Genomic DNA, 25,882 nt, shown 5'->3' on the forward strand with positions numbered 1-25,882 from the left:
CTATTAACGCGACAGCGGGATTTATTTTTATTCAGGTAAAAAAATCTACGCATGACATCTTCTTGTAAACATTTCAGTTAGCTGTATTTCAAGACGACATTTTCTAAACTGGTACTCTTTGGAAAAAAAGCCTGTGGATGAAATTTTAACTAATTAGTGTTTATCATTTCTTGAGCTCTGCAAAACAAAAAATAGTTCAGGTAAGGTAACGCAGCTGTAAATCTCACCCAGTTATTTCACTCTCCAATGACCGCATACATTTCATTTTAAACTTAGTTACAACTTGCTAATATGCCCGGTATACACGCACGTATGCACCGCGCTTCTGTAAAGGCACCGACCATCTATTTTTGAGCCCATAAGTAAGCAAAATAAAGACAGCATATTGGAATTCTGCTCACATTTATGTTATTTTCTTACATTGGCGCTCTTCAAGAGAACTCCTGAATGATGAGCAATGACCGCTAAAAACACTACTGTTTTCCGCACTGCCTTCGACAGCGAAGCGAGTGTAAGTGTAGAACAGGCGAAAGCTGGCTGATACCGACATCCAGTAGTGCCGTGGGTTGTATGCGCTGAGAACATTTTATAACAGTTCGCCTAAGCATAATTACTGCTGACCACTTATTTGCACGGCAAATAACATATATCTTATCCCCGCCTTACTTCTTATTCTTAAGAACAAGGAATACATTAAAATCTCCTGCAAAATTACATTGCTAGTCTTTTTTTTCCTGCGGGTGGTTCACACCAGCTGTCGAATCGTACAAATTATCAGCGAGTTAAAATCATAAACTGTGGTACAGGCACGCAGGCCTCCGCCCTCAACTCGACCTCGTCGCCTCGAATTAGTCCCCTGAACAGACTGCTGGACAACCTCTGATAAACGCGAAACGTTCACGTACTTCTTTACCCTTTAATCCGGTGCGCTACCTCCATTGTTGTGCCAGTGAGGAAGGAGAATAAACACTGACAGGGAAGCAGTTATGTATTGCTTTGGTTCGGCATGCAACTGAGGGCTAGGCAGCATGCATTCAAGCCTCCCGAAACTCAGGAACGAACCTGAGACGTTTGGCAAGCACAGAACGAACTTGGAGTCTGACGAGTAGAGAACATGGACGTTAGGAGAGGGGGCAATCATAGACCGAACTTGAGGAAAGGTGTTAAAAGAGGGTTTTATTCTTGCTCCCGGGCCACCAAAGGCGGGCACATTTTTAGTGCGAGCTCACAGCCGCTAGCCTCAAGAGGGTATTAATAATCTGCACAAGAACGGCAGAGGAGCTCCGTCTGTGGCACTGCATCTTGCCCCAAGAGAACGTCCATTCAATACTACAGAGCATTGACTAAATGGCATTATATGGGTATAAAGAGAAACTACAGTAGAACCCGCAACATACCAAAACAGCGAATGACGACCCCGTCTTGGAGTAACTGCACCTCTTAGCTAAAGCAGTATCTTTGTCGGATGACTGCAATGCCCACCTCTTCAGCGGTTACTTCAACGTGGAAATATTAGGTCCCACCTAAAGGAAGTTTTCTACATCACCGAGTCGTGATATGGTATAATATAACGATTCCCAAACCAATTCCATGCCATTATTGAGTTTACTTTTCTTCCTCATTGGCTTAAGTGACGCCACAACCCACGTTCGGTTTTGGTTGTTGGGGCCAAGCTCGGTGTTTGACGTTGCACTAGACAGCAGCGAATGGCAGAAATTTGAGTCATGTAGTATATTGAAGAAGTAATCGTTATAATCCTGGCTAGCCGGAGCGTTGTCAAGCTGCAGCTCAGCAGCTTTTTCTCCCGTCCCCTTTCTTATCCTGTATCACTTACTGGTTAAGATAAAATATTTTTATTAATTTTTACCTAATTAATCAATTGATTTTAACCGGCCATGGCGCAACGTAAATGTATATGCCATGGACTATTACATTTTTTATGATGTATACTCTTACATTTATTGTTGTGCGCAATCACACATAAATGAGTTCGCATAAAGGGGAATGGAAAGAATATCAGGATCTACCCGCAAAACTGATATATATGGCTTTAAGCCATGGTAACGACTCGCGATAACGACTGCTCAATGGTAACCTCACAAACGCAAATGAAGACTGTGGAATTGAAGCCCGTAAGGCAGAAATACAGGATACCGGAAAACAATTTCAGGACAGAGCTGCGATTAGAAACGGCCAAGGAGGAAATCCTGAAACTTCGTGTTTACGCAACGCGATGTTGCAATCAGCAGCCGAGCAGCAAACCACAGGTCCACCGAGGAAATTCTATTGCCCTTTGTGCTTAAAAAAAGCAAATTAATGAATGCCAATAAATATTATTGAAATGATGCGAAACTTATCTCCTTGCCAGTAGACGGAAGACCAAATGAATATACGGCGCAATAAAAACTGTTGCGACCCAAATTTATTTCATTACCTTAAAATTTTGTTCTGCATGAAAACCGAGCTCGATCTACTGTCTCCGGAAGGATGGAGGCACACTGCAATTTTAAAGTGCAGCTCCTTTGTGCCCGTTCGTAAGTTGAGTCGTGCCGTGGCCGTCGGTGTAACTCAGCCACGCCATTAATGAATAATTAAATAAAAATAAACATTGCAGCTACTGGGAATCGACCTCATGGCGCAGCGAACACACCAGCTGCAACACAGCCCTACCTGCGACAGCTGCACCTGCACGACAGCCAGAGCACCATCATAGCCCCAGGCTATCACGCCTTGTTTTAAACCGCCACACCATATCCGGCAGTCCATTACACATAGTCTTCAACTAATACTGGCATTAAACAATTAATAATGTCGATTCAATATCGTCGCCAGACATGCCGACGATACAGCGAATCAAAAATATACGTCGGCCGAGCCTGGGGCACCTATAGAGCTGCGTTGAAATTGCGCCCTGGAAAGAATCGTAATCGTCCTTAAAATTTTTTTTTTACCTCGAAGTGCCCCCTAAATGGTCCCGCAGCAGTTCTTTACCGCCTTGGTTTCTCACTCTCGTTCTTCTCGGGCCACTACATAACCTGGGGAGATGTACACAATGGCTTACCACTTCCAGTGACTCGAACCTCTGTGGCGAGCTGCGGTTCTGCAGTGTAACGAAGCCGCTCATGCTTTAGGGCAATTTATCCCGCGCATGCTACCCACTTGAAGACAAACAGCACTAAGGGCTCTTGGAGCGGCATATGGGGGTTTTATGAAACGAAATTGTTTTGTTTTTCCATGTTAGCCTCTCGCTGCTCACACTTTTTCTACCCATTCTTCATAGAGAAAGGGTGTAATTATTATGTGCGTGTATTTGTTTCCATTTCAGGCTACTCAATTAATATCCTCTACACAGATGGCGGACAGGTTAGTTTTCTTCGTATTAATATATTTCCGCATTTCAGGCAAGTTTACTTCTTAGTTATGTGTCTGCACACCTAGCTGTTACGAATAAAATTGCTTCAGTGTAATAGGCGCTGCAATCAGTCATTGGAAACTATTAATGTATCCTTAAGGCGACTGGCGGTTAACGAAATCTCATACGATTCACTTTTGGTCTTTATAATTATCTTAAAAAAACAGGACAATATCTTCATTAAGAGCTGTGTGATACCTATTATTGTGCACACTCAGACTGCTCCAGTGAAGCGATGGTCTTAGGTTCGGGCCCCGGACCAGGACAAATTTTTCTTTAACTCCGAGGTTTCTGAGGAGCTGTATAGATTTTTTTCGTAGCCATATGGCTGCGCTGGATACCTGTAAGTAATCTGCTGCCTTATTATCAGCAATGTTACATTAAATATACCATTGGTGCACATTAAAGATGTCTGCAGCTCACTAAGCGAAATTAACCTGGTAAACAGCGTGAGTAATCCTTGGAAGGACCATAACTTTTACTTCCACTTACGCATTAGAGTATAATGGCCCCAGCAGCGTCCGTGGTACGGGCCAGTTGATATTCATTCATTGTAGACAAGCGCGATTAGAGCACTTTGTGTCGTCTTTGTGAGCGGAGCTTCACGATGAGTATTTGCACCACCGTTTTCTTCAGGCAATTACTTTGATAAACTGAGTGCAGTGGTATGAGCCGGAAAGAAACCGTTACTTCAGAAATCTCAAAAATTGTCTTTCTCAGCATACTCACGTTATATTTACGTAATATAAAATGCTTTTGGACAACAAAAGTTTTGTTAATAACAAGGCATTGACTTATTTATCGCTCCCTAAATTTCAGCTGCCATTCTCACGCGAGTGGCACAATGTAACAATATCATTTCCTAACGCTGTAGGGAAAAAAAGTGCTGGACGAAGATGGTTACCAATCGCGCAGACTGCCACATATTGCTGAGGTGACTGCTCTCCAGGGGGTAGAAATACAAGCGGTAATATAGAAGGGAGGAAGGTGAAACAAAGATGTGAGTGAGAGAAAGAAGGAGTAGCAAATATGGTACTAATTAAATATATATACAGTACATACAAATGCACAATGTATGCGCAAAGCGATCCAATCAATAGGATTGCTTCTTCGTAACTGCCCTGTTAGATTTCATGATTCGTGCCTACGAGCCAGGCATTTATATAATTGCCAGCTCCTCACAAAATCTCTTCAAATATATCTTAAATCAGAAAATACTTTTCGTATCGCTACCCCAGCCATGAGTAAACTTTCAGAATCAAACCGAGAAGTATGGAGCAAAGAACTACTTAAGGCTTCTTTAAACGTTCTGTAAAAATACCAGTTCAGCACTTTGAACAGACGTTCGCATCAATAACACTCGAAGAGAGGTGGACGCGCTACAACATGGCACTCTCAGCATCCGGGACAAATGAGCTTGGGGACTTTCAGTTGAGCAAATTTGAAAGACCAAACACCTGTAGAGCCACGCTTTCCGGAAAATATAACCAACCTATCAAGCTCACAACTCACCCCCGATGAAAAGTACCTTTTATCAAAGACCTAAAATACTGCCAAAAAATGGCGAGTGTAATGAACACCAATTACTTAAGAATCTGGATGACTTTTCCCGAACACTTGGTCTAGGGGAATATTTTACGACAAACCAAAAAAAAATATTGCTTGGTGCCCCAAACCTCACGATTATTGGAAACCGAAAACTCGCAGGGATAAATATCTACACCTTTATATTGTAACAGTTGTTACACTGAAAAGCAACTGCAGCGGCTGAACGAGGGCACCAGAGAAACGGACCTACACTTCACCGTCGTCTACTTCTAGATGCTGCGATCTCTTTCTTCTTCTACTTCCAATCCTCGTGTAACTGCCCCCTCTTCAGGAGCATCGCCCCGATGCGGTGTTACCGTCAGACCGAATAGCGGGGAGAAAAAGTGTTCAAGAGGTACACCACGAGTCTGACATCAGCCGGAAAGTCACTCGGGGGGTCGCTCGTAGTACGGCTTCATTCGCACCACATGCAAAACGTCGCTGCGCTTGCCGTTGTGCGATGAACGAGCTGGCGAGGCTGGTGCAACTTCGTACGTTACGTCGCTGAGGCGGCGGACAACAAGGTAAGGGCCGAAGTAGCGGCGCAGTAACTTTTCGGACAGCCCGCGACGACGAACGAGCGTCCAAACCCACACATAGTCGCCTGGGTGGTAGGTAACGTTGCGGCGTCCGAGGTTGTAGCGGTCAGCATCGATCTGCTGCTGACGGTGAATGCGGTGTCTGGCCAGTTGCCGTACTTCTTCCGCACGCTGAACATAGGTGGCGACGTCGACAACAAGTTCACTCTTACTGTCAGGGGGGTCCACGGGTGGCATAGCATCGATGGGGGTGGTAACCTGTCGACCGAAGACTAATTCGAACGGAGTGAACTGCGTCGTCTCTTGCTGCGCGGTATTATACGCGAATGTTGCGTATAGGAGAATTTCGTCCCATGTCTTGTGCTCGATATCAATATACATGGAAAGCATGTCGGTCAAGGTCCTGTTGAGGCGTTCTACCAAGCCATTTGTCTGCGGGTGGTAGGCTGTTCTACGTCTATGGCTGGTGTGCGTGAGCTTGAGTACAGCCTGAGTGAAGCGGGCCGTAAATGCAGCTCCACGGTCAGTAATGATAGCTGCAGGAGCGCCATGACGCATGACGATGTTGTGGACGAAGAAGTCGGCGACTTCAGCAGCAGTACCGTTTGCAAGTGACGTGGTCTCAGCGTATCGGGTCAAATAATCTGTCACGACCGCAATCCACCGGTTTCCTCTGGTCGACTTCGGAAAAGGGCCGAGGAGATTTATGCCAATTTGCTGAAAAGGGGTCTTTGGTGGTGCTATGGGCTGCAGAAAGCCGGCTGGCTTCAGAGGAGGAGATTTGCGCCGTTGGCAATCCCGGCATGTTGTTGCGTATCTACGCACGGATGGAAGAAAATTTGCCCAGTAATACTTAAGCCAAATCTTTGCCAGTGTGCGACTAACCCCCAAGTGGCCGGCGGACGGTTCATCATGACAAGCGCTTAAGATTTCGGAGCGTAACTGGGATGGCACAACAAGCAGAAACGTCTCTTTGTTGCTGTCAAAGTTGCGCTTGTAGAGGACTCCACGCCGCAGAATGAAGGCCTGTAGTCCACGGCGAAACACACGAGGTACATGAGAATTCAAACCCTCCAGATACTAAACGAGTGGCGCCAACTCAGAATCTGCTTGTTGAAGCTGCGCCATACGGGAGATGCTAATGGCACAAAGAACAGGGCAATCTTCGGGGATGTCTTGCGTAGCGGGTTCCACGGGCGCTCGTGATAAACAGTCCGCGTCCTGGTGCTGCCGACCCGATTTATAGACGACCGTAACGTCGCACTCCTGTAAACGGAGGCTCCATCTGGCCAACCGGCCAGAAGGGTCTTGAATGCTGGCCAGCCAGCATAGCGAGTGATGATCGCTGACAACACGAAACGGTCGGCCGTAGATGTAAGGTCGAAACTTACTCAGAGCCCAGATGACGGCAAGGCACTCTTTTTGGGTCGTCGAATAGTTCCGTTCCGATCGAGAAAGTGTGCGGCTCGCGTAGGCGATTACTCGCTCTGCGCCGTCCTGCCACTGTACGAGGATCGCTCCGAGGCCGACATTGCTGGCGTCAGTGTGGACATCAGTCTCCGCATTCTCGTCAAAATGAGCTAGTATTGGTGGACTTTGAAGGCGGCAGCGGAGTTCCTCGAAGGCAGCGTCTTGGGCACTTCCCCATACAAAGGGTGTGTCATCTCGAGTCAAGGCAGTCAATGGCTCAGCTAGGCGAGAAAAATCTTTAACAAAGCGGCGGTAATACGAGCAGAGCCCCAAAAAACGTCGGAGGGCCTTCTTGTCGGTTGGGCGTGGGAAACTGGAGACGGCGGAAGTCTTGTCGGGGTCTGGAAGAACACCTTGTGTGCTGACAACATGTCCTAAGAAACGGAGCTCCTCGAAGGCGAAATGGCATTTCTCTGGCTTGATCGTTAAGTTGTGCAGACTGAAGAGCTTGAAGGACAATGCGCAATCGCTGCAAGTGTTGTTCGAAGCTAGACGAAAAGATGACCACGTCGTCCAGGTACACAAGGCACGTCTGCCACTTCAAACCAGCTAAAACAGTGTCCATCATGCGTTGAAATGTGGCCGGAGCGGAGCAAAGTTCAAACGGGAGCACCTTAATTTCGTACAGACCGTCGGGTGTCACGAAAGCCGTTTTCTCGCGGTCTGGCTCGTCCACCTCGATCTGCCAATATCCGCTTTTCAGATCTAAGGAAGAGAAGAACCTGGCGTCCCGCAGTCGGTCAAGGGCATCATCGATCCTCGGGAGTGGGTATACGTCCTTTTTGGTAACATTATTCAGTTTCCTGTAATCAACACAGAATCGCAGCGTGTTGTCTTTCTTTTTCACCAGGACCACCGGCGACGCCCACGGACTTGTTGACGGCTGTATAACGTCGTCTGCAAGCATTTCATCGACTTGCGTCCTAATAGCTTCGCGCTCTTTAGGCGAAACGCGGTATGGACGCTGACAAACTGGTGGCGTGGCCGAATCGGTGACAATGCGATGCTTGGCTACCGGCGTACGTCCGACCTTGGGGCTCGCCGCGAAGCAATCTTTAAAATCAAGTAGCAGCGACGACAGAAGGTTCTTCTAATGAGGTGACAACTCCGGGTTGATTTTAACCTTCTGAAGGGCGTTACTTGGTGCGGCATCGTCGTGAAGATTCACCTGTACGGGGCACAGATTCGGCAACCTATCCACGTCGCCGAGGAAGGTGACGGCCGTTCCCTTGGCGAGGTGCTGAATTTCGTTCGTGAAATTCGTCAGAAAAACTGTCGCACAGCTGTCATTCAGTTCAACAAGACCGCGCGCGATAGCCACACCCTTCTCGAGCAACAGCGAAGGGTGACTGTCCGCAATACCTTCGTAGTCGTGAAACGAGTCGTTCCTCACTAACACCAGCACACTGGACCGTGGTGGCAGCATTACGTCGTCTTCGACTCTACGCAGAGCGTTGACTCCTGGGCCTTCTGTGTTACTGTGCGCCACGGCTTGCTTCGTCGAAAATGTGACTCGCGCCTCGTGTAGATCGATCACAGCACCGTTTGCCTGTAGAAAGTCGAGGCCCAGGATCAAATCTCTCGAACACTCGCTCAACACGACGAATTCACCCACGTAGACGAAACCGCGGATGCCGACTCGGGCTGTGCACCTTCCGGCCGGGCTAATGAGGTGACCTCCAGCCGTGCGAATGCTAGGGCCCAACCATGGTGTCAAAATTATGCTCAATTCCTGGGCGAGGGTGTGGCTCATCACGGAATAGCCAGCCCCAGTATCAAGTAAAGCGATGGTGTCAGTTCCGTCAATCGTCACACGCAAATCAGAAGTAGCGCGTCGGATGCTGTCGCTACCCTGCCCCGGTGAGGAATCAGCGTATCGGTATATCGGCGGCGGAGGATCATCAGTTTTCCCGACAGCAGCGGCCTTGCCTCCGGAGACCGCTGGAATTAGTTTTCCCGGCGTGGACTGAGAGAACGCCGCTCAGAGTAGCCGGCGTCTCGGCGAGGGCTTGGGGAACGGTAACGCAGCGGGGATGACGACCTAGGATCGTAGCGACCGTATGTCCCAAGCCTCTGACGGGCCGACAGATGAGCTTCAATTTCGAATGGTCGTTCGCCATTCCGGGGGCAAGGGTCGTCGGGCGCGAAACCACGCAGACCCACTCGGTGGTACGGGCAAACCCTGTAAAGATGTCCCGCCTCACCACAGTGGTAGCAAAGGGGCCACCGGTCCGGTGCACGCCACACTTCACACTTCCGTGGCCGCTGATAAGCTGGTCGAGCAGGCACACGGGAAAGACCAGACTGCTGCGCTGCGTGAGTCACGGTATTCACGTCGTAGCCTGGCGTTGGGGTCCGGCAGAGGACAGATGCATAGGTTGGTCTGACCTCAGTCTGTCTTGGGATCTCAGGCAGTTGTTGCTGCTGTGCTGCTAGGCGCACCTCGTCCCGGACGACTTCAGACAGCGATGTAAAAGACGGCGCGCTGGGAGGCAGCTGGAGGGCTTGTAATTCCTCCCTGACGATCGACCTGATTAGGTCCCGTAAAACGGCCGCATCACTCCCTAGTGGCATCAAAAAAACAGCGGGCCCAAGCGTGCTTACATCCCGATTGTATTGCCGGGCTCGTTGCAGGAGCGTCGTCTCCATGGTAGTCGCTTCCGTGAGGAATTCGGCAACAGTACGCGGTGGACTGCGCACAAGACCGGCGAATAGTTCCTGCTTGACCACGCGCATGAGGAGGCGAAGCTTCGTCTCCTCCGCCATGGATGGGTCAGCACGCTTGAAGAGGCGCGTCATGTCCTCTACATACATGCGGACGCTTTCGTTAGTCCGCTGGTTACGGGAGCGAAGCGCAGCTTCAGCTTTCTCCCGGCGGTCTGCGTTGGGGATTGTAGCAATGAGATTTTCGTGAAATGTCTCCCAGGTGGACAGGTTGCTCTCGTGGTTCTCGTACCATGTCCTAGCGGAGCCCTCGAGCGCAAAATACACATTATGGAGCTTACGGTCGTCGCTCCAACAGTTGTAGCGGACGACCCGCTCGAAGGTGTCCAGCCAGTCTTCCGCATATATTCGTACATGTCGCCGTGAAAAGATGGCGGTGTTCGCGGCGTGTGGTAGAGGATGGGCGCCGGGAACCTACTGTCTGAGGCCATTTCCGGTGGGACCGTCGGTCGAGGCTGCGTCTTCCTCGTCGGGTTGTCAAGAGGCCCGAACTCAGGTGTCTCACCGCGGAGTCGGCGGCTTGGGCGCTGATGGACCGGTGTGAGTGCCGTCTTTATCTCGTAGGCGTACGCAGGTCGGGAAGCGTACCCCGCACTGCTCCACCAGATGTGTAACAGTTGTTACACTGAAAAGGAACTGCAGCGGCTGAACGAGGGCACCAGAGAAACGGACCTACACTTCAGCGTCGTCTACTTCTAGAGGCTGCGATCTCTTTCTTCTTCTACTTCCAATCCTCGTGTCAATATTAATGCAGTAAAAATTACATAGTGCAGGCCTTTGGGACAAAAATAGGGTGGGGCGGCCAAAAAAGAATGTAAACCAATAGGCCCCTGCCTGTGCCACTTAAGTATAACAGGCTTAACCCAATCGTAATATAGATGAAAAGGCCCGAAGGCAATGTTGTGCTTTTGCCACCCGTAGGTGCGAAAATAAGAAAAATGAGGGGGGAATGCTACTAAGCGACCCACAACCGGGGGAGCGGGCCCAGGGAAACTCCCCTGATCTCCCCTGGGACGTAGCGGAGGGGGTGGGACATAGGTTGTGGGAATTGTAATGAGGGAAGGGTTATGGGTAATGGGATGGGAACTGTGGACAGCGAGACATTGACCCTCATTTTATCATTGCTCGACTCCTGCCTGGCTAGGACAGGGAGGGCGTCGATGTTGACCAATGGTGCGGCTCCACTCACGGGATGCCCGACCACCCAACGACGCAATAGCTCCGACTCGGAGACAGGAAATCCTAACAGGGGCCGCTACCTCGGGCTCCTCCACGACTTTAGGGGTCCGGTTCGGACTTGTGAAACGCTGCCCAGTTACTAACCGTCAAGTGCTCTTCGCGGTTTTTCAGACCCCAGAAGTATGTGTGATGGATCCAGCCAATGGAATTAGCCTCCCAGGGTACCACCTGTGCTTCTTGCATTTATTTCCTCCCCTAGCTGAAATCCGTTCACCCAACTTCAGAAAAAACCAATGTAACGCCTTAGAGCCACTTACAAAGCGAACCGGCATCGTCATTAAGCTCGCCGACAAGAGCGGAGCTAGAGTTATTTTGTACAAATATGATTATAATAAGGAGGGCAACCGCCAACTCAACGACTCAAAATTCTATAAAAAACTTTCTTCAGACCCCACATGTGAACACCAGAAAATCATAGCAAAACTCATTAAACTAACCGATTAAGGTGAATTACCACCGCGAATAGGTACGGTGCTTACGTAAAAAAAATGACCAAATGGGGCGCTTTCACATGCTTTCGAAAATACACAAAAAGATTAATCCGGGGTGACCTATAGTTTCTGGTGTCCGAAAACTGACAAAACCGATCTCACATTGCAACGATTCTCTTATCAAACATATACCTACGAAACATCCATCTTACATACGCGACACTAATAATTTAATGAGAGAATTATCCAATGTCTGCATCCCTCATGGTGCTTCCCTAGTTACCATAGACGTAGTGTAACTTACACTAATATCCCAAATGACGACAGAACCCCGGCCATGGTCTGAGCATGTAAAACACATATAACCCTAGATTCTCAGTTCAAGTGCCATCGAGACACTCTCAGATTTGGTTCTTAAACTAAACACATTCGAATTCAACACATCATATTGTCTTCAGAATAGTGGTACCGCTATGGGCACAAAAATGGCACCAAATTACGCCAAAATAGTTACGAAAAAAATTGAATCAGACTTTTTTCTCATATCCAAGCAAACGAGGTTTTTACAAAGGTTTCTATCATGACATATTCATAATTTGGACAGTTACAGACGAAGAACTAATTTAGTTTATCAATTCATTCAGCAACATACACCCAAATACCTCTTTCACACACACCTACTCAACTAATAGGACTTACTTCCTTGATGTTTTGGTTCGTGTTGAAGGGGGTGCACTAATGACTAGCGTTTATAAAAAACCCACCGACAGAAAACAGTAACTTCATTCCTATAGTTGCCGCCCACGCCCCTGCCAAGTTTCAATTCCATAATCAGAGGCTATCATTTCAAACGCATTTGCTCTCGATCAGAAGATTTTCAAGAAAATGCTAATCACATGGGCGAAGCTCTGAAGAAACAGCGCTACCCGTCTTCTATCATCATCGATGCCATGAAAAGGGCGGAAGTTACTAATCATAATCACATCCCTGCGGAATCCCTGCCAACACCGCATCGCTCTACTAGTACTGACGTTCAGAGACTGCCTCCCGAATATTAACAATATCCTTCAAAAACAGTTTAAGACCATAGAACAAAGTGAGCGTCTCTCGAAAATTTTTCCAATGGTCCCCCAGGCAAGATACAGAAGGCCAAAAAATTTACACAACCACCTTGTGCACTCAGCGGTTAATAAACAGAGTCCAATATATATATATATATATATATATATATATATATATATATATATATATATATATATATATATATATATATAACGCGTCTCCGAACGATACAACAAAGAGGTCAGACAACACAAAACGAAGCCATCACACGCATACGTACATTTTGCGTCCTCTATATTTAGCAACCGCTATAATCGCTAGCTCAGTAAGCTCACTGAGCAGTTGCCAGATTGTCATGCAAGATTTCGCGACAGTGCTTGGGGTGTTACTCTCCTTCACGCTCCACGCTTACCGCCCTCTCACTTATTTGTGTGGCAACCACCCTCCGGTTGCGCATTCCTCTGCTCTCGCCGTGCCCTTCTCCTTCCTCAGTCCCCACCTTCTAGTTACGAACTCCACTCTCGTCGTGCTCTCCTACCGCGGAAAGCGTTGTCCTTCCAAGTTCCGTTGGCAACCCCTCTCTGGTTGACCAACCCCAGGCTCTCGCCTTGGCCTCCTCCTTCACCGGTTAGTGTATGTTGGTTGTTTTCTATAGCAACCGCACTGCGGTTTTGCATACGTGTCATCTACCATGCCTTTCTCCCCCGGGGAACGCCGTTCCGACGGTTCCCAGTGAGTCACACAACTGTTACGCAGATTACTACTACTACTACTACTAAAAGACGGATTCACGTGCACTGCCCTGCTGTAGGTGCGACACACCCGCAAGGATAAAACCACGCGGGAATTGGCTGAAGCCTTTCGTATCAGTAAGGAGCATTCAAACTGCATTAGTAACTGTTGAATTTGTTTATATAAGAAGCACACAGTTCATAGGGATTGTTGAGTCTCTCACGCGCTACTTTCGTTTGTTATACTGTGAAAGCATTAAAGCGTGTTTTTCAGGGAAGAGTAAGTAATTTTTAAAAATCAGATTTTGGAGGTAGTTAAATGGCCTTCGCTGCATGGTACTGCCAGGGTTGGGGAACACCACAAAACTGGTAAATCATCTTAATTAGTAAGATGGTTGAATATTTTGGAATAAATAACTTTTTAAATATTAGAGTTAGGCGCCTGGTACAATTACAGATTTGTATCCGGTCGTTAGAAACCGCCATACCATTTTTCGGAATTTCGAAAACGCGGTTGCCCTCGGCGCTGTGGCTTGAAAATTTTGGCTATTTCGACTAGTTGTGAGCTCTGGAGTTGTTGCTTTGCCAGCATGCTCTTCTAATGGGCATGCAATTTTGGCACGGTGTAGACAAATTTTTTGGGCCATAGAGCAGATGGTAATCGCAATTTGAAAATTAGAAAGTCTGCTATTGCGGTTACTCACGACCGGATACAAATCTTTAATTGGAGCGAGGCGCTTAACTCTAAATGTTAAATGTCAATTATTGAAAAATTGTTAACCGACTTACAAGTTACATGATTGACCGGTTTTCTTGCGTCCGCGAACCCGGCCAATAGCGTGCTGAAAAAGCCTAGTTTTAATCAGAAAATTCTATTTTTGCAACTTACTAAATCTTGCCTTTAACACAGCCGGTATAGCTCACCGTTTGTGAAACACGATCTCCTGAAAAGTGGACTCCTCAAGTTCACGTGCAGGCTGATAGAAAAATAATAATTTCGAAGGTATGGGAGTTCCTCTTAGTACTTCCGCACTGACCGCAGTAGAGAGGTGAGCAAGCAACATAAAGCCCACAAAATCGAGTTAGTTCTAGGCGAACAAAGATGAACATCGTGTCGAAATTACCTCAGGACTATATATTAAAGTAGGCGTATCATAATAAAAAAAAAATAAAAGGAAGCAAAATAAATAAAAACGGAAATGGAAAAACTTTACAATGCTGTCACATTCATTGCCCGCAGTATATTTAGGTGCCCTCCGAAATTTTTCTTCTTTAAGATCACTTGCTATGCCTTTGTATCTTCGTTTAAAAACAGACTCCTTTGTGAATAAATTTTTGGTTGTAAATTAGTGCTGGCCCTTCGCTTCTCTTTCATCTCCATCAATTTGTGTGTTCTATTATCTTAAGGAAGTGAACTAAGCTGATCTGCATAACTTCCGGTAAACAACGTCATTCATCTTGTATAACCTCGCTGTCTGATATAAATCCCAGATAAATTCATGCCTCTGGAGTAAGTGTTCATCTTCACTTTCATTCACTATAAGAGCTCTGGTGACCTAGAAGTTTAAAAATACAGCTCGCCACTGGTAATTATTGCGAACTATCAACTTCGCCAAATAGAAATTTCGACGTTATTAACCACGAGCAGTGCTTATTACTCGGCGCTTTTTGCATGACTGTCACAAAAGTACGATATAAACTACCTGAAATGTTCTTGTGGACGAAACACGTAAAGGCGCTCCAAGGTACACTGGAAATTCACGAAACATCTGGATTGAAGCTAAGTGTTTTGGGTTTTTCTAAGCGATCTACAAAGATAACACGCTTGGATTGACTTAGAGTATGCCCCGCCTGCGGATGATAGAGAGGGAGAACCCAAGTGTCTCCTGGTAATTACCGTTGTAATGACTACGAGATTACCTCAGTGCTAGTGTTCTGGTTTGCCGGCGAAAAATGCTTGCGCAATAAAATCCTAACTATATGCAATTAACGAAGCTAATCACATGTGCATTGCAATTAAATAAACTTTGTGACAGTTCCGTAGTGTCTAATCTTCCAGATTTATAAAATAATTGTTTCCTATAACCTCTTACAAGGCGCTTCTATTTAAATTAAAAATCAAGATTATCCTAGTCCCTAAATAGAAGACCTACAAATTATTCAGCTCTTCGTGCTATTTACAAATCCAAGCAGTAAATCCTTAATGATGTTCGCTGCATTTCGGGGACCTATGAAGGAGTTTGGCTGCTCTAGGGAGAATAATAATGAGCAATGACTTCCCTCTTTCCTATTTCTGGAAGTGTGGTTTACCATCTAAAATCTTCCACACATATCACCTTTAAATTCTTCTCCGTGGATTTTTCCTCCTTGAAATTATCTTGCTCCGCTTAAGATTTCTTCTCTCGTTGATCCAAAATGCTCAAGCCAATATTCTATCCCGTACAACAAAGGCATCCTTTGTCCTTCCTGCCGCGCATATCAGTGGAGTGAAATCGCTTTACCTAACACGCAGCAACTACCCAGGGTGAGCGGAATTTCAGAACCGGTTTAGCTTATATTACATAATCAATAAACCATTGTAGCCTTTATGAGCAGACAAGGGAAGGGAAGTGAGGGGCTCATTCTGACATACACAAAAAGGAAGGCACCAGTCACCGAAACCAAGCACCACTGGGGACTGCTTAATTTTATTTTTGTGATGCGGTGGCTCAGTGGTTAGGGCGCTCGACTACTGATCCGGAGTTCCCGGTTTCGAACCCGACCGCGGCGGCTGCGTTTTTATGGAGGAAAAACGCTAGGCGCCCGTGTGCTGTGCGATGTCAGTGCACGTTAAAGATCCCCAGGTGGTCGAAATTATTCCGGAGCCCTCCACTACGGCACCTCTTCTTCCTTTCTTCTTTCACTCCCTCCTTTATCCCTTCCCTTACGGCGCGGTTCAGGTGTCCAACGATATATGAGACAGATACTGCGCCATTTCCTTTCCCCCCAAAGCCAATTATTATTATTATGTCGATAAATGGAAATTTAACACTGTTATTATTTCACCACTTAAAGAGAATTGATTAGAAAGCAGAGGAAAAATCAAACGCATGCCGCCGTTGGGAAGGGACGCCAGTATAGCGAAGTACTTCCTCCGCCGCTCAGGACGAAGGTGGCGGTGGCGAACACTTGCAAATTGCGAATTTTAATGCCATTTTAGAACACATTTAAATAAAAATAAAAAGCAGAGCCGACCACGAAGGCAATTGCAACCCGTTCCCAAGAGGATGCTCTATCCATCCATCCATCCATCCATCCATCCATCCATTCGTCCATCCATCAATCCATCCATCCATCCATCCATCCGTCCATCCGTCCATCCATCCATCCATCCATCCATCCATCCATCCATCCATCCATCCATCCATGCATCCATCCGTCCGTCCGTCCGTCCGTCCGTCCGTCCGTCCGTCCGTCCGTCCGTCCGTCCGTCCGTCCGTCCGTCCGTCCATCTGTCCGTCCGTCCACCCGTCCGTCCGTCCATTATCCATCGATCCATCTGTTCGTCCATCTATCCTTACATCCATCCGTCGCATTTGCTCACTTTGTAGAGCACTGGACGCGATATTTGACGGACATAAGTGCCATCTTGTTGTGTTTTCTTCTGTTTGTCATCAATTGTGTTTAAGTAATAAAATAATGAAACAATTATTCTCTTATTGATACAAAAATGTAAAAAAAAACAATGATTTAAGTGTCTGCTGGCTTTGTCGCGTATTACCCTCGTGTTATTTCTTGTTTCTTCCGCTCACTGTATATGTGCATATTTATAAAAACAACCCTCTAGAGCGTCCTTCAGCCCACCTGGGTTACATTTTTAGCCGCATTTCTTTTCACCCTTTAAAATGTCTCCTTTTCAGCGCACAGTGGGCTGCGTATATAATTATACGGATGGGGAGAAAACTATACAAGGCATTCGACAGAGGCAAGGAGAGGAATGCATCGTAAGTTGACCAGTCTTGTCTTATACCATTTCTTCATCCATTTATTTCAGTAATACTGCCAGCTTTTGAACAAAGACCCTTGACAGGAGTGGGTGTCACATAAAATGCGCATTGACAAGGAAAATGCACGTTCACAAGCAATGACAAGAAAGAACGAAGTTTGTTTATAAAATTATCTTAAAGCATCTTTTAAAATTACTCGAGTGTCGGACATTCCACGTTAACGCGGCTAAGACTCCTCCATTTTCGAACGGTTCGTGGGAATAAGGAATTTTTGAAACCATGAGTTCATGCAAGACATCAAGCTGTCAGAGGCAGCATTCTTTATCAAAATGACTGACTCCACTCTTCTAGGAGAACATTGAACAAACTACTGCTTTCTGCGCATTCTTTGTTGTCTCCGCAATTTGTATCCGTAATTAGTGCTGCTGCTTTGCATAATCTTTGGCACGTATACGAAGAAAACATCCGAACATTGAGGAAGAACAAGTGGTGCTATCGAGCGTCTCTGCAATGCACCCTGGCCAATCCCCGCCGTACGTATGTGCTATTAAGCCTGAGGGCATTGTCATCGTCATTTTGCCAGCGGCGCTTTCATTTTTCTTTGTTTTCTCTCCTTGTCTGCAAACTGTGGCCTCATCATCCTTCGGTATGAAGGGCGCACGTCCCCTTCACCCTCCCGTCGTCGCCGTCAAGCAGACAGCGGCGCAGTCACTTGTTTACTTCAACGTAGCAGAATTGGAGCTTCCAGATGATACTGTTGGCTGAGGTGAACTCTGAGAGCAGTGGCACGTTTACTGAGTCTCGCCGCCATAAAAGAAAGTAGCGGACATCAACAGTGGGTGAATTACTTAAACCTACAGTTGACAAACCAGGAATTCTCTCTAAGGCCTTCGTGCCAACCACAGTGACAGCTAATCTGGATGCCATAAACAGACAGCGGCTGACCAAGTTCTTCCACGAGGTGGTTCTGGGAAAACTCCGAGAGGTCAAATTCGACGCTTGGAAATATACTGTGGCCGTTGATGTGAAATCCCACGCATCGCTGAGCAACATGAAAGAAATTGGTGTGTTTGCTGACACGACAGTCCGCTCCTTTCTTGCTCATGCAAAGAACACTACCATTGGCCTCATTGCGACTGTTGACCCTCAAATGAGTTACAGGGACCGCGTATCAGTTCTTCGGCCCGTATCGTCGATGTGCATCGTTTCGGCCACTTCAAGAACGTGAAATTTGTTTAGCAACTGAATACCTCTCATCTTTGTTAGGGCGGTCTATGTGAGTCATCCTGTCCGTCTGTAGGTTCGCAGGCCTTTTCAGGGCAGCAAGTGCAAAAAGATGAGACATTCGAGTGTTGTTTGAAGAAACGAGGTATCCTGCCGAGGATACGGCGGGGACAACCAGCATGACACTTGTGAAACGGAGGCATTTAAGTACGCGAACTTCTCCGGTGCCAAAGTAGCGACAGCTAAAGACTTTATAAAAATGAAGAATGAAATACTTATACTAAAGATAATGGCGAAGAACAATTGAAAGGACGAAGAACCGGCTGCGTGTACTCGTCGATACAAGCGTCGTTCCCGACATCGACACCCGGAGTCGCAAACCAAGCATAAACTAAATAAACTTACGCCGCAGCTAGAGTCAACTGAGTTTCCACAGAATGAGCCTAAAAAACATACGATGCCAGCTGCAGTGTCAAAGGCCATCGCTAAGGCTCGGTCAGATGCGGTTGTAATATCGACCTCCCCTGATGCTGAACGGCCTGCCCTACCATCAAAGTCCGTCACCGTGGCACGCCCTAGTTGTGTTGCAACTATAGCTGATAACATCGACAAGACCGGAAATCAGCAGGTGAAAGATGTACTGAAACAACGAGTTGATTCAGTGCGGGTGCTGCTTTGTGGTATCAACATTCCAATCTCACAGATTTTCGTTCATTTTCGTAGCCATAGCTACATTACGGTAGCATTTCCAGCCTTCAGCATGGCGGCGCCGTTGCTGTCGCAGCGGAATCCACCCTGTGGCTGCGCCCCCACGCTGTCATGTGGTTGGTAACCTGGTGTGGAGCAGCTGCCGGCTGCATTGCTCCGCGGCTGATCACGTGGTTCGTCACTTGAATGGCCACGTGACCAAGTCCCACTCGGCTAGCTGTAGCTAACGCGTCACTCCAGGTTTAACCAGGACTAAACCACCGCCATTTTTTTGCGGGGGGGTGGGGTGACGCGGACTTTCACTCGCGGTTCTGAGGTCGTCAGACAGTGTGCACCGGCTCTCATCTATCTTCTCACCACATCGTCAGCCATGAGAACCCTCTCTCTTCGCCTCCGCCCCTTGCCCATTGCAGACAAGCAGACTAGATATCAGTATTTCTCGCCGACGTATTTGCTCCCGTCTCATTACATTTATTATTCTATCTAAAACATCCGAGTACCAATTTTGGTATTTCACCTTTTGTTCTCTTTCCTTTGAGCGTTTCTTGTTACTTACTACTGCAGTAACGGACGTGCTTTTTTAGTTTTTATGTTTTATCTGAGCGTTGTGCATATAGTTGTGTTAAATTGTTTCCGCTTTGTAAAGCGTTTGTGTGTTTTTCGTACAATCATGCTGGCATTATATCGAGGACAATGCCAGCAGTTGTCATAGGTAAGAGGAGCTTACTTATTAAAACGCTGTTCCCAATATGTTTTTCAATTTTTCCTTTGTTATCATAAGAAAAAGTGAAGGTTCTAACAGAGACTTGCAAAAAAGATTTTGCACAAGTATCAGAAACTCAATTCTTCTGGTTTGACAGTTTATGAGCAGAATACTTTTTATTCAAGCCGTCTCTTCGGCAACCACACTTTCTTTAGGAACAGTTGCCAAAGCGACTAATAATATGCTCTAGAAAAAGAAAGCACGCAAGGCGTCCGTGGGCTGCCTGTCTGCTTCTTCGTGACCTGGCTTAGGCGGTTATCGTGGCCATGCACATATCGCATAAATTCTAAGACCAATATTTGTGATTGGTTCTTATAGTCATAGCATCATGAAATATCCCTCACGTGACGCGCCGCGTTTCGTGAAGTTCGCGGCGCGCACTTCACAGCGCACCTATTTATGCCTCTCTCACCAGATGAGATTAGGTTGTGGAGTAGCTGATCAGATGACTAATATAATTACACGATTTCTCGATGAAAATCATAGGTTAAAGCTCGGCCCCGTTCATTAAAGAACAGTACGTGAGGCGAAAACAGGCTAAAAGAAGTTCGTGTCGCTCGACGAGCGCCGAGATGATGCAACAGCGAGGCAGCGATTGTGGAGCACAGTACCGGCAGCAGAACTGGCTGTACCAGTAGGTCTAGACAGGGAACAAGCGACAAATATTTTTCTTATATTTACGTCAATATAATGTGGAGGAGCCATGCCTTTGCAACACCGCTGACTCTCTGCCGTCGAGGAAATTTGATTTTGTGGGCTACATTTTTTATGAAGTGGACGTTGGTTAGTTCGGCGTCGTCCTGTGCAAAGCCACGAAACCGAAACGCACCGAATTTAGTGCGTAAAATTATGGATTCATACGCTCTCTTGTGAGTATGCGTTTCATAAAATCATAACGAAGTAGAGATTTATTCTGACAATGTGTGGTCTATGCGTACCAAGGAAAATAGTAGAAATTTTACAGCGCAGCGACTGCAGCTCCGCTCCAAATACGCGATGCCAAATATTGTCATCTTCCTAAGAGATTATGGTTGCTTTTTAAAGTCATTACTCGGCAGTGTGTAAGAGAGATTTGCGTTTGGAATAAATGCCTGCTGCTGAGTGTGCTGAAGAAACGTGGAGGAAACGAAAACAGTTCATTTTAAGGACAAAAAAGCGATCTAGGGAAAGAAAAATTATGCGTGTAACGCTAAGAGATAGGTACAGGGCAGAGTCGGTCAGGGAACAAACGCTGGCAATTGATATGCTAGTGAAAATCAAGGGGAATAAATTGGCTTTGCCAGGGCATGTCATGCGATCACAATATACCTGATGTTCTTTTAGAGTAACTGACTGGATTCTAAGAGAACGCAAGCGTAGCAGAGTTCGACAGAAAGTTAGGCGGGCGGATGAGATTCAGAAGCTTGGTGGGATAGGATGACCGTTGGTGGCATAGGACAGGGTTAATTCGAGAGATATAGGAGAGGCATTTGCCTTCCAGTGGGCATGGTCAGGTTGATGACATTGATGGACATTATGCGAAAATTGGGCTCACGCCGAGATAGTACAAATTTTCATGCAGCAAACTTCAGTATCGAAAGCACATTGCACAGAAATAAGCTCTAATTGTCTTTTTTTCACGAAAGTATGCAACCTGGACCACGAGGCATAAAGCGTGTCTCGCTGCCGCCATTGGTGGTCAATATATCGTGACGACACGCTGGGGACTGAAGAAGCTGCCGATATGCTCTGGCGCTGGGTTATCTGCAGATCGCACCTCTCCGCAGTGCTCTAAAAGATAAGTGTTATGCTATTTCCAGTCGAGTGGCAAATAGAGTTTCATCGTATTTGTGCGTGCGAGTTTCGCCTGAAAACGACCACGCAGGTGTGCGAACAATACACAAGTGGCTTCGACCATCATGCGCCTCCTTCGACGCCCGAAAGACCATCATCCTACAATAAAAGCCTAAGGTACTGTAAAAACATTTGTCAGTTATAGGTAGCCGAAGCTGCACGTAGGGGAAACCATAAGCAAAAAGCACTCCTGCTGGACTTCAAGAGCAAGGTGCAACCATCAATGCCGAAGGTTCTTGTTCCACACTGTCTCGTCTGCTGGCTGCCACCACACGAAGACGCGTGGGATTCTCGATGCGGACAAAGCGATAATCTCTCACGACGATCCGAGACCACATGTGGCAATCATAACCGCCGACAAGCTCTGGTCATTTCACTGGGAGTGTCTGGATCACCCATCATACAGTGCCGACCTCGCCCCTAGTGATTTTTTCGTTTCGGTCCTCAGTAAAACCTCCTGTCAGGACACCGATTCACGTGCAGCGATAAAGCCAAGACAGCTGCTGGACGCTGCTTTCAGTCAGCCGGACGAATTCTATTACAGGGGCATGTCAAATTTAGTTCTGCAATGAGTCAAATGTCTGAATTGGTGTAGAAAGTATGTTGAAAAATATTCCAGGGTAGGTTTAATAATACGTGTATATTTAGTTACCTACATGTACCTTATTTTGCCTGACAAAAATAGGGCCAAAGACTTTCTGGTTATACCTCATATAGCGAAGTTAACGTTTCACGGAAAGAAAATTTTTCGTTTGAATCGACATAGCGATCAAAACATGGAGGAATATATTTTCCTTCTACGACGTGGTTAATATGTACATATATATTCCCGCGTCGTGTGTATATATATATATATATATATATATATATATATATATATATATATATATATATATATATATATATATATATATATATATATATATATATATATATATATGTGCAGAAACATGGCGTACTTGACTCCTTAAAAAAATATAGAGCGGAGTATACGCTTTGTTTCAGGAAACATTTTTTTACTCGATGTTTCGATCGAACGACCGATCTTTTCCAAGAATGATTCGCTTGATTTGTGTCTCCCCTTTATTTATAGGGGTTAGACCCAGAGCAGGAGTGAGTAAACGCAACAAAATAAGTGAAAATATAAAAAGCAAAAGGCAGGAAAGAGCAGCTGAAGCTGCGTGAGAGGGGGCTAAGGGAGAAGGAAATAAAAAGAAAAGAGAGAGAGAGAGAGGTGCGCTTATCCTGGCCGGAAGGTCAGGCAGCACAACAATCTTGACACAACTACAAAGGAAAGAGCCAAACAGTCGTAAAGCAGTTTTTTTTCCTCGTGCAATATTGCGCCCATTGGTGGTATAGCCGCTGCAGCTGGACATCGCACCCGCAAAAAAAAAAACGAACGGCTAGAAGGGGAAAGGGGCACTAGGGGAGGCAGCCAAAGGTACGTTGTCAGCCTGAGCGACCTCAGCTCATAGATTCGACTAAAGTGTTTGTGTTAAAAGGTAAACAATATATATATATATATATATATATATATATATATATATATATATATATATATATATATATATATATATATAGCAGACAAGTAAAGAGAAATTAGGAGCTCGTTTGACAAATACATGAAGAAAGCCAACAGTCACCGAAACCAAGCTGCAAGGAGGAACGTTTTCTGTTTTTTTTTTAAATTTATAGTGCGGATTAGTGGGAGAAAAATACTTCAATTAAGCTTTGATTTTAAAGGAGACTACTTATAAAGCAGCGGAAAAAACAACCATGCCGCCGGTGGGATCCGAACCCACGACCTCCGAATATCGCGTTCGGTGCTCTTACCATCCAAGGTTCGCTTACACGCAATAAACATAAATACCCACGAGAGCAGCAGATTGGACAGCCGTCGATCTCAAAGGTTCGCTTACACGCAATAAACATATATACCGACCAGAGCAGCAGATTGGACAGCCGTCGATCTCAAAGGTTTGCTTACACGCAATAAACATAAATACCGACCAGAGCAGCAGATTGGACAGCCGTCGCCGTAGCTCAGTTGGTAAGAGCACCGGACGCGATATTCGGAGGTAGTGGGTTCGGATCCCACCGGCGGCATGGTTGTTTTTTCAGCTGCTTTATAAGTAGTTTTCTTAAAATCAAAGCTTAATTGAAGTATTTTTCTCCCACTAATCCGCACTATAAATTTAAAAAAAACAGAAAACATTCCGCCTTGCACCTTGGTTTCGGTGACTGTTGGCTTCCTTCATGAGTGTATATATATATTTTATATATATATATATATATATATATATATATATATATATATATATATATATATATATATATATATATGTATATATATATATATATATGTATATATATATATAAAATATATATATATATATATATATATATATATATATATATATATATATATATATATATATATATATATATATATATATATATAGCTGTGAAAACATGAGGTACTTGACTGCTTAAAATAATATACATCGAAGTATATTTAAGGAAACATTTTTATTTGACTCGACGTTTCGATCGAAGGACCGATCTTTTTCAAGAGATCTTGAAAAAGATCGGTCCTCCGATCGAAACGTCGAGTGAAATAAAAATGTTTCCTTAAATGAAGCGTATACTTCGATGTATGTATATATATATATATATATATATATATATATATATATATACATAAAATCCTTTATGCTGCTTGGTTTCTGTGGCTGTTAACTTTTGTCATATTTACCTTCTTTCGTCTGTTAATTGCTTAACCAGAGTCTCAGTTCTGGCAGCCTTGATGCTCTAGGAAGCATAACAGGGTTCACACCAAGCTCCTGCCCTCGCCGTTCCACTATTTTCCACGACTGAACAGAGGTAATACAGGCCGTACTACGTCCGCCGCTTGTGGACAAGAATGGCGTTTCAAGCTTAGTACAGATCACAGAGGTAAACTTAAAAACCTTCCGAAAGCAAAAGGTCTGACACTCGTTCCCGTCGCTCAGTTGGTAGAGCACCGGACACATAGTTCGGAGGTCGTGGTTTTGGTTCTCACCGGCCACTTGTTTTTTTCTTCTGGTTTTGTAAGAAATTCTCTTTAAGAGATAAAATATTCTCTCATAATCTTTATTGTTCTGTAACTGCCGAGATACTGCATTAGAAAAAATTAGAACATCACAGAATAAAGCACTGTTTTTAAGGAATCCTTCTGGACGCGTGGAACTACATGTTCGGATTTTACAGGCATATTTTTAGCGCAAAGGACGGGACGAGATACAGACAAGACGAGCACGGGCGCTCGTCTTGTCTGTATCTCGTCCCGTCCTTTGCGCTAAAAATATGCCTGTAAAATCCGAACACCAACTAGCCCAACAACTCACCCTGTTGAACTACATGTTCCGCCGTGTTCTGTCTCCAGTATCGTTATCGTGACTTCCGTTCTCAATTGAACTTCTATGTATGCATTGCGATGTATCTTAATTACAAAAGTCAAGCTAGCGAAAATAGATATTCTATAAAATGAAATGTATAGTCAAGAAAGAAGAGAACGTGGATTTTTTCTTCTTAAATTTTAATTCGACATCTCATAAAACATAAAAGACAGAAAAAACACACTTCAACGAGTGCAAATCTAGTAATAAATTGGTAGGATGAATTTTTCATCAGTGTATTAAACCATGCTATGCAACTTTGTACTCAGTCAGTGTAAAATTTTACTTCCAGAATATAACAGACGCCGCATACACAGCGATGAGTACTAATACCAGGTATTCGTGCCCACTGGGACTGTGCAACAGTGAGAAGTGCGAAGCCTCGGGTCTATTTTTGAGTTGTTGGAAACAAAATACAGCTGCTGTTACTGAGAGGAAGTTGGGACAAGGAAGATAGACTGAAGCAAACCGCTGCGTTAATGCAATTGTTTTTCAGCCGGGCGGCCTGTGTAAATAATGATGGCTTGTCTATGTACCTTAATGGTTAAATAAAAGGCTGTAAGTTGGTGTATGAAATTAATAGAATCATTGCCACCATAAAACGCTTTGCTGGGTAGTCACCTTCCATCACTGAACACCAGCCACCGCTTTATTTATTTCAACATCTCTACATAAACACTGCAGGCGCATCTCCAACCTTTAGTCTAAAGCGACGCTTCACTGCTCCAAGAATATC

General features: G+C 45.4%; 2 long non-coding RNA genes across 3 annotated transcripts in view; both read left to right on the top strand.

Moving 5' to 3' along the window:
- LOC144105013 (uncharacterized) overlaps nt 1-3,341 on the top strand; it is a 47,021-nt gene extending 43,680 nt beyond the window's left edge. Inside the window, exon 3 of the long non-coding RNA XR_013308685.1 lies at nt 3,326-3,341. This is a non-coding gene — a long non-coding RNA (uncharacterized LOC144105013). The remainder of the gene's footprint in view (nt 1-3,325) is intronic.
- Nucleotides 3,342-5,502: 2,161 nt separating this feature from the next.
- Nucleotides 5,503-25,709, top strand: LOC144105014 (uncharacterized). 2 transcript variants are annotated; one of them, XR_013308686.1, is made up of 3 exons: nt 5,503-5,523; nt 17,095-17,178; nt 25,439-25,709. It is a non-coding gene; the product is annotated as an uncharacterized LOC144105014 (long non-coding RNA). The 2 variants fall into 2 exon arrangements; XR_013308687.1 differs by lacking the exon at nt 5,503-5,523 and adding an exon at nt 11,114-11,132.
- The last annotated feature ends 173 nt before the right edge of the window (nt 25,710-25,882 follow it).

This window comes from Amblyomma americanum, chromosome 9, assembly GCF_052857255.1.
Source record: "Amblyomma americanum isolate KBUSLIRL-KWMA chromosome 9, ASM5285725v1, whole genome shotgun sequence".
Taxonomy (NCBI): Eukaryota; Metazoa; Arthropoda; class Arachnida; order Ixodida; family Ixodidae; genus Amblyomma; species Amblyomma americanum.